The sequence below is a fragment of the Dreissena polymorpha genome, chromosome 3 (genome assembly GCF_020536995.1).
Source record: "Dreissena polymorpha isolate Duluth1 chromosome 3, UMN_Dpol_1.0, whole genome shotgun sequence".
Lineage (NCBI taxonomy): Eukaryota > Metazoa > Mollusca > Bivalvia > Myida > Dreissenidae > Dreissena > Dreissena polymorpha.
This window is the reverse complement of record NC_068357.1, coordinates 40,122,523-40,132,307: the sequence shown is the minus strand read 5'-3', so window position 1 is coordinate 40,132,307 and position 9,785 is coordinate 40,122,523. Positions and strand designations below refer to the sequence as shown.

General features: G+C 33.6%; 1 long non-coding RNA gene across 1 annotated transcript; it reads left to right on the top strand.

The window, feature by feature from the left end:
* Positions 1 to 426: 426 nt before the first annotated feature.
* On the top strand, positions 427 to 5,556 carry LOC127873795 (uncharacterized). Its single transcript, XR_008046386.1, has 3 exons — positions 427 to 1,541; positions 2,202 to 2,385; positions 2,580 to 5,556. It is a non-coding gene; the product is annotated as an uncharacterized LOC127873795 (long non-coding RNA).
* The last annotated feature ends 4,229 nt before the right edge of the window (positions 5,557 to 9,785 follow it).

Genomic DNA, 9,785 nt, shown 5'->3' with positions numbered 1-9,785 from the left:
TTAAAACAAATTGAGAAAGATTTGTGAAATGAAAACAACATAGCCGACAATGCTTCAGTAACTAAAGGATCAGATGTGCTTGTGGACGTATGTTGTTCAACATTTCAAGATGAAGAAATCCACACAGGGGCTGAGTATTTTTGCCAGTTGTGCACACAGTATTATTGCGGTCAATATTTCATTCTCCACAGTCAGCTATTTAAAAAGCGCACCACCTTTGACAAAGGGGAAAAGCTCAAGTGGCCGTTGTCAAAGGCGACAGAAGACTTGCTAGAGAAGTGTGAGGTACACGGCGATAAGGATATAAAGCTGTTCTGTGACGATCACGGGCAGTTGTGTTGTGTTACATGCGTGCTGCTGAACCACAGGTAATAACGTATAATTAAAAAAGCCTATCACATTTTTAGTTAATATGTTTTCTGCGTCTATTACATATAATGTCCGAAGAATGTAATCTACAAAGTACCACTAAAATGTTACCAGTATCCCTTGTCTTCGTCTTGATGATATTAGTCGTGTATACACATGACGATTAATGTTTTATTTTCATTCAATGTAGTAAGGTGACTATTATTGCTGATTCAGTAAAAAAAATCGTCCAAATGTTAACCTTCAGGAAATAACGCAACAATCAATTCAATTCTGAAACAGCTCACAAACAGACACAACACTCGGAAGAGTTTCAGCCAATCTATGCAAAACAATTACAATGCCAGATTACAAGAAATACGAGATATGCGCAATGAGATAAATCTTGCGTTAGACAAGCTTGACGGAAATGGATACTCTGATGAATCAACTGAAAGATACCCTTAAGGCAGATGCTGACAGCTGCATCAAAATTCATGACGAGTTAAAGCAGGTTAGTGACATTGTCCCGGATGTTGAAAAAAGAGTAGCCACCTAGCTTGTGTAGCCTATCAAAAGAGTCTGGACAAAATAAGGGAATCAGAAAGATACATGAAAGATAACTCTGCGCAGACTAAATTCATGTTAAAATTCCATGGCAACACTGCGAGTGTACAGTATTTTTCTTAACTATCAGGATTGGGTACACTAGTGCGTAGTGTACCTTTACTGATTGGTGAAATGAACACAGACAGGAAAATTAATATCAGTTGGAAAAGGACTGACTGTAGCATTTAAGTATCAGGTGTGAACAAAAATCAGTGTGACATAAGAAGTATTTGTTGTCTACTTGATGGACATATTTAATTGGCAGACTCTGAAAACAACAGACCAGAATTACCGGCTGGTCAGTCATTGTCCTGTGCCACCTATAATACATGACATATGCCATGTCGATTCCCATCAAGTTGCCGCTGTTCATAGTAGCAAATACATGCAAAAGATTCAGATTTTAACTGTGGGTACAGGAAAGCTGGTGAAGGGTATGGACCATCAACTCATACACTCATGTTACGGGATTGCCCACCATCAGTGTATCCTGTATATCACATCCGCAAATGCATTATACCAGTACACGATGACGGGGACAATGGTAGGAAAAGTGTACGAAAATACAACAAACAACGATTCAGGTAAGCATGTGTACTTGTCATGAAAATACGATAAACATTAATTATGTTCTCTTTACAGTTTATCAACTATCAAATAAGGTGTACACTGTGTTAATGAAAAGAACTTTTCAAAAGTACAAAAGTTCGTAAGTGTATAATAAATGAACGTGATTGTAATGATATTCAGTGATTGTTCGGTATATACATGTTTATGTATGTAACACTAAACAGCATTTCTGTCGACAATAAGATAATTTCCAATACAATGACAATGGTTGTGTCCAGTTTTTCTTATCACTATTTGACAAGGACTCCACTTAACTGTCCGTATCGAAAATTTATTTTCTGTTATGGTATGTGGTAAAACGTTTTCAATAAAACATCATAAACATCATAATTGGAACAACTGTCGAGTATCATAAGCTGGTATCATTTTATTTTTATTAAAACTTATTCGAGGTTTCTATATATTAGACAGTTTTTGATATTCAATTCATTCTTTGTCTTCCTAATGGCCACATTCTTGTTGCCGATTGTAGTAACAAGAAAAGAAAATTGTTAGACAAGCAGTTCCAGCTGGTCAGCCATAGCTCCTTGCCTGGTTCTCTTTATGAACTACGTTCGGTTGCTCCACTAAGAGTATGTGTAGTTCATAGTTATAGGAAGAACATTTCGTTGCAGTTTATCAGTTTGAATAATGGGAAGCTAAGAGTCTACACGAATCATCCACTATCGCACAGTTGTTACGGTATCGCCAACCATCAGGATATCTTGTATGTCACCTCTGGTACTCCACTATACCAGTACACGATGACGGGGACAAAGGTGAAAAAACTGTACGAAGATACCACTGGTACATTCACAGGTAAAAGGTTTCCGTATAAAATACAATTTTATGTAATCACTGAAGAACATGAGTTAACATATGCATTCACTAAATACGCAATTATTTTTTTGCATGTGTATTTTTCTCGATTAGCCGATTGTATAAATATCCTTATGATAACTTTGTCATATTTATTTCTCCTTTTTCAAAATTCAAACCATATTGATATTCAGTGTGCAAGTGTGCCGTTGGCTACGCTGGTGACAAATTATACGTGTCAAGCAACTACCACCATAAACTCCTCACCCTGGCCAGTGATGGTACAGTTATGTCCGAGTTAAGTGATTGTGCACTTCAACATCCACATACCGTTCACGTTACTACGTGCGGACAGGTTATTGTCTGTGGACACACGTCCAACTCTTTTATACAGGCAGACAGCAAGGGGCAGAAGAAAATTGCCTCTCTGTTAACACAAGAAGGCGGAGTGGTAAAACCATCATCCGTCTGCTACAGGGAAAACACCATAATTGTAGGACTATTGGATAATGATCAAATTTTAGTTTTTACAATCAAAAAGTAAAAAAAAGGTTACAATATGTAATCTATGGAAAACACTTGTGAATTTATGCCCTAGCGAATGTTTCTATATTTTTTGTTAGATATGTTATGTGGTGCATTTGATTTTTGTTTTATTTCCACAAAGCTATGGTATCCTTAGGATGTCCCCGCATAGTGCATAATGATCGGGTAATGTGTTAGTCTTTAAATAATATTTTTGTCGAATAACCCACGGTCATGAGTATGCGTTGGAATCAACTCCAGACTGGTAACAAACACAACGCGAAGGTTTCTATAGTTTACATTTTGTGTAAATGCTTATATAAATTGTATAATAAAATACAATGTTTGTGTTTGAATATGTTATATCAGAACGCTACACTTTAAAGGCTGTTGCGCCAGTTTCGGCGATTTTTTCCTCAATTATAGATATATTTGCAAATTTGTCTGAAAAAAATCAACAAACAAATACTCTATGAAAAATGTAATTTAAACATAGGGTCACTGACCTTGTTTTGATTTTATTTCCCATTGCGCAACATGCACTTTTGTATTAAAACTGCTTAATTTCAACTTGTGTCGAAACTGAAGATAATCACGAATACAAGTTGAAACTGGCAAAGTTTCAGTAGTTAGTAATCTTCAGCACACGGACTTATATTGAATGAAAGATATGAAATACACATAAAATGAATTGAATTTCAACAATGTTAAGAAATCGTGATTTCCATACGACCGATATAACCGATAAAAATCTTACTTTGGCAGTCACATAATTTAGATTTAAAAAGTTATAAAAATAGAATTGTGCCACTTTATTTATTGACGTCAATTTATGCTCTCGCAATAAAACAAGATTAAAAAAATATTGGTCCCCACATTTTTTTGGAATAAAATTAAATATTTAGCATTATCTACAAGTCATAGTTTACAAAAAACTGAATTTCCACCTGCTGAACTACACAATTTTGTGAATTAATGGACTTTTTTAGAATAAATATATAACTTGTTGAAGGTATTATAACATTAAACAAAAAAAGAAACACTCCTACCCATCCGCAATAGTGTTTTCGAATTAGTGTTCTTGTTGAAGTATTACATCCAAATGTTTTCTATGTTTTTTATTTTACCATATAGAAAGTACAGTTGAAAAGATGCAAATAAATATTAACAAAATCTTTTGATATGAATTCATTGATTTTAAATAGACCTAAAATTGATGGAAAATACATGAAAACAAGAGGTTTAACATCACAACCAACATACGCGCAGAGCATAGCTGGATCAAATCCCTGACTTCATAACCAACCACGTGGTGAAATAATTTTACCGTTGTTATTTTTACTTTTCTTAATTTTGGATTTTTTTAATTATAAAACTAAAATTATACACCATTTTCAAAATGTAAAAGAATACCACCAGCTGAATTTTATGTTCCGCGGGTTTGATTTTGTTTATTAGTATATTCTAATTGTTTGTGTTATTATATTTACGCAAGTGTAAATTTACTTGTATTCATACTGGATACGAAACTGCGTAATTGTAGTTGTGTTATGTAACATATCTAATGTACTCACTTATTTAATATATTTGTGCATAATATATATAAGATAACCAATTGCCATTTACTGTCTGATTGTTAAATTTGGCGCCAAATTTGCTTCATGCAAAGTTCGTGAGCTATTTCTAATATAATTTAATCATTATTATGCACATAGTATTTGTTGATGTTAGTTTATTTGCCATAAACGCTAATAGCTGTTTGCCACTCTGTTGCACACACACTTTGAAAAAAAAATCGATTTTTTCCTGTCTTCATTGTTTTGTGTTTACTCACCACTGTCATGTATTATGTTAGATAGAATGTACAACTTTTACAACTGTATACTCTTTTTCTTTTCACATGACCTTTTGATATGTTTATTATTACATGGTTTAGACTGACGATGTACTATGTACAAGTCGTAATAAAATTTCTGTTCTGTTCTTATCTGAAAATGTATCGACACACCAAAGTCTGGATTATCTTAACTCATACCTATATATGAACGTGATTGTCGTTGGGTAATTGTATTTACGCATGTGTCTTATCAAACATTGGACTCTTCGAAAGACAGACTTACCAAATATTTCTGTAAACATTCGATATTTGAAAAAGCTGTCCGGGAGAGCACATTTATCCATTTAAATGTCAAACACGATTATATCGTACAATGTAAAGAGACAAATTAAATTGGAAGTGAACATTAAGTCTGACTTAGTTGGTCAGTTTCAGCATTGAATATTAATGGTGACACATCGTGAACTTAACAGGTTGACATTTCCTTTCTTTTTTCAACCCAACTTTAATTTAAGGAAAATAACTTTTTGTCGAATAATTACAAGAAAAAATTAAGTGTTCCATGTAGAACTACATGCTAGACTACACTAATGCATTTAAACAAATCGAAGGAATTTTGAAAATTATCGGGTTTAATATTGATTAAAAGTTCACGAACATGTATTGTATGTACGATGTTGATTCGTGCAGATAAGCTTTGCAAATAAAAGACGCTAGTCTTATTGATAAACGTTCATTATGATATTAAGAAGTTTAATACATTTAGGAGTGTGTGGTCGTATCTTAAACTGAAATGTTGAGATATTATTTGCTGTCATTGTGGTAAACTGGATCACAGAGTAAATAAAAGAAGTGCTTGGAAAAAAAAGAAAGAAAATGATACTACTTTTCATTTTATAATACTTAAACCAATAAAATAAAATCCTACCAAAACCGGTAGGATTTTCTTGTGATGGCAGAGATTGTATGTGAGAGCAAGGAACGACAAGTCTGCGTGAAGATTGGGTGACGTTAACGTACATGCAGTGTATGACTACTTAGTATCAATAACAATAGAATATATTTTAAAATCATGTTATTGAATAGGGGCATAATTAACGCCTAAACCCTTAAAGTAACATTTTATTTTGGATGAAAGAGACTTGTCCACACATTTTCATTGTTAACATGTAATTAAATGCATTAACAATCGGACATATATTATTTGGAATAGTTTTAACTATTGAGGACAATCAACATGAGTGCCATTTAACAAAGATACACTAAAAATCAGGTAAAAATTAGACAAATCCTTCAATGAGTTATCATAATTTACCTTTAACCTAAAATTGTGACATTTACCCTCGACCTACGGACTTGGTTAGAGTTTCTTATAAGTACTGCAAAGTTATATGAAAATCCTTAATTTGTACAAGAGTATCTTTACCCTTTGATATGGATGTGTGACGTTGACATTTCTTTATTTAAACGGGGAATAACTGTACTGTATTTGAAATATGGTAGTTACAAAAACATAACAAATAAATATTTATTTGTAAATTTATATAAATAAATGAATGCTGAGACTGCCAATACAATTTGTTAGAGCGTATGAGAAAACATTCTAGGATGGAAAAAGAAATGGGACACAGTGTCATAGAGTTATTTCCCTTGATTTCGAATCGGTGACGTTAATTATGTACGCAATTTATCTTGAGTAAATATCAGTTACATTTGGGACGATAATCACAAATCATGTGCTAAGACCAGTTGACCTGGTTATTAATCATGACAACAGGGCATCATCATGCTGACCACTTCTTTCTAGTTAATTGAAAATCCATCCATGATGGAAATTGTAATGTTCCAGGCAAAGTGTCACGTACAAATTTCCTAAATTTGAACGTTGACCTTGAGATGTCATCTTTGACCGAGGGAAAATCCATCCATGCTGGACGGGGTCATGCTACAAACAGTGTTTACACACTTGCTTACTTGCTGACCTTTGACATGACATCGACCTTTGACATAGTTAAAGAAAATACAAAACTTTTATGTTAAGATTACACATTTTATAAAATTGTGAGTTTTTATTAAGTTTATTTAGGATAATTACTGGACATGGAATGAACAACATTCATGTTCCCACAAGTTCATAATGTTATAAAAAAAAATAACCACAAACAAACGTGATCTTGTGAATAAAGAGTTTTGTTAACTTAATGACAGTTAGGCTATACGCTTAGAATGCATTTCAATATGATGCAGATAGTAAACCTTTGATTGTGCTTATATAAATGAACCATTAATGCAATATCAAGTAATTTTTTTAACTCGTATTTTTATTGTTATGTCTAGTTTGCATGTCAACTGATAATATGCATTCAGATCAAAGAAATTATCATTTTTCAAATACTGCAAACTCATTATCACTGGAAATTAATGTTCGTTTAGTTTGCGGGTAGACCGATTCATGAAATATACATCCAAACGAATAATTACGCACAATGTTTATTTTTAAAAGAACGAATTACCGTAGGCAAAAAAACATATTATCATATCCAAAGCAATCCACGTTTGTTCCGCAATCGTGATCAAGCCAGTTACTACACACAGGTGGCTACATCACACTATTTACTTGGCTGACGCTTGACATTTCATTTAAAACGCTAATGCAGTAAAGCTGTATGAATGCCATCATCGTGGTTTTTCGGTAGACTAATAAGGATTCGTGCTAATTGTTGGTATCCGGACATTTTTTCCGAGGACAATGGTTCCTACGCTTATTTTGACACAGTCGGACATTCGTTTTTACGTTTTTTGACAACCTGGACATTCTTTCCTACATTATTTTGACAACCCGTACAAAAGATCCTACATAAATTAATTTAAAAGCCTTTTATTCCCAGTGTGCTTTTTCAGAGGTATTATATTTTAAACAGCCAACAGGCGGCATATCGGAGAAACAAAGGCAGTTAAGGGAAGACGACGTGTGATCAACACCTGATTTTAATAGTTTGTGCGCTTTTATTACACAGGAATAAAACATTTTATTTGGTTGTTCGCGTTTAAGTAGATTTACTTGTTACTTGATTTTATTGTATCAACATAAATTTGTTACATTCATTGAAACATTATTTTCTGATTTTAACTCGATTTTTTGTTACAAACATAAACGATAAAAACGTTGCTTATATTAATTATACGCAATAACGTTTTCATATTCTCTACTTGGTGCCGGCAAAGGTAAGATTGTCGTCAGTATGGACATGATTGTAAATGTATATATTATGTTCTGTTCTGTTAACAGCGAGTATTCAGTCCCGCTTATCCGTTGGACTAGTCAATTCGCATGCAATAAAAAGGACAGGATACAATCACTCCATATAAATGGACAAATAAATTGCCATGGGATAAAAAGGGCCAATCTTCTGCAACTGAATCCATCTTCCCGCCGCAATTTATTACACACCAGTTTAACAAACACATCTGGAAATAAACGACGCAAATACCTACGCTTTGTTTTTCTTAAATCTGAATAGCATGAGCTTACGTGTCGATGAAACAATATAAATTATATTAAAAAATATGAAATGTCATGCCAATAAATATAAATGGCTTTACAGTAATAAAACACAAGAGCTGTCACCATAGGATGACATATGCCCCCTATAAACGCTTTGATAGAAGTTATAGCATTTTTCGAAACCTAAACGCAGATTTCGAAACCTAAACGCGGACCCTAAGTTCAAGGTAAAGGTCACATGGGTCAAAATTTGTGTGCGTATGGAGAGGCCTTGTCCATATAAACATGCATACCAAATATGAAGGTTATATCTCAAGGGACATAGAAGTTATGAGCATTTTCCGAAACCTAAACGCAGATTTTGAAACCCAAACGCAGACCCTAAGTTCAAGGTCAAGGTCACAGGGGTCAAAATTTGTGTGCGTATGGAAAGGCCTTGTCCATTTACACATGCATACAAAATATGAAGGCTTTATCTCAAGGGACATAGAAGTTATTAGCATTTTTCGAAACCTACACGCAGACCTTAACTTCAAAGTAAAGGTCACAGGGGTAAACAATTTTGTGCGTATGGTAAGGCCTTGTCCATATACACATGCATACCAAATATGAAGGTTATATCTCAAGGGACATAGAAGTTATGAGCATTTTTCGAAACCTAAACACAGATTTCGAAACCTAAACGCGGACCATAAGTTCATGGTCAAGGTCACAGGGGTAAACAATTGTGTGCGTATGGAAAGGCCTTGTCAATATACACATGCATACCAAATATGAAGGTTATCTCTCAAGGGAGATAGAAGTTATGAGCATTTTTTTAAACCTAAGTGCGACGGAAAGACGGACAGACGGACAGTCCGATCACTATATGCCCTCTTTTCTTCGAAAGGGGGCATAAAAACATTTAATTCAAACATTCCCTGAATAATTATATTATAGATTATTCACCATCCTGTAGATCATTCGCCATCCTATTTCATGACCAGTTACGACATTTGTATTTCCAAATATATTCTCTTTATAACATGTTCAAGTGTATCATTCCAAGAAGCTTTAAAATAAATTTAAATAAGATCGTTTCAATTAAAAGATTACTCTATATGGATATACAGGTAAAAATACTAACGTGGTAAACACGATTTGATTACAATTATTAAGTATTGACTTAGGACCAAACACATGCTAAAACAAATATGTTGTATCTAGTTAATACTGAAAATATATTTAAAGGATTGGATATGTGAGATTGGGTGCTTTTATACAAGTTATAAATCTGCAATTCATTCCGTATTCAAAACGTGATTAAGAAATAAGCATACCACTGTCAAGTTGGTACATATCGTTATATTTGTATCGGCTCATGTCAACTCAGACACTCGGCCAAGAATTTGCCTATTAGACGAAGAAAGTTTATCATATTTTGTTTTATTTCGTATTCATAGGTTAAGCCTGGAATTAATAAGAACTGAACAATACGCAGTCGATAAAAATATTAATCAACCTTTAAAGAAAAAATATGTTGTTAATACCATT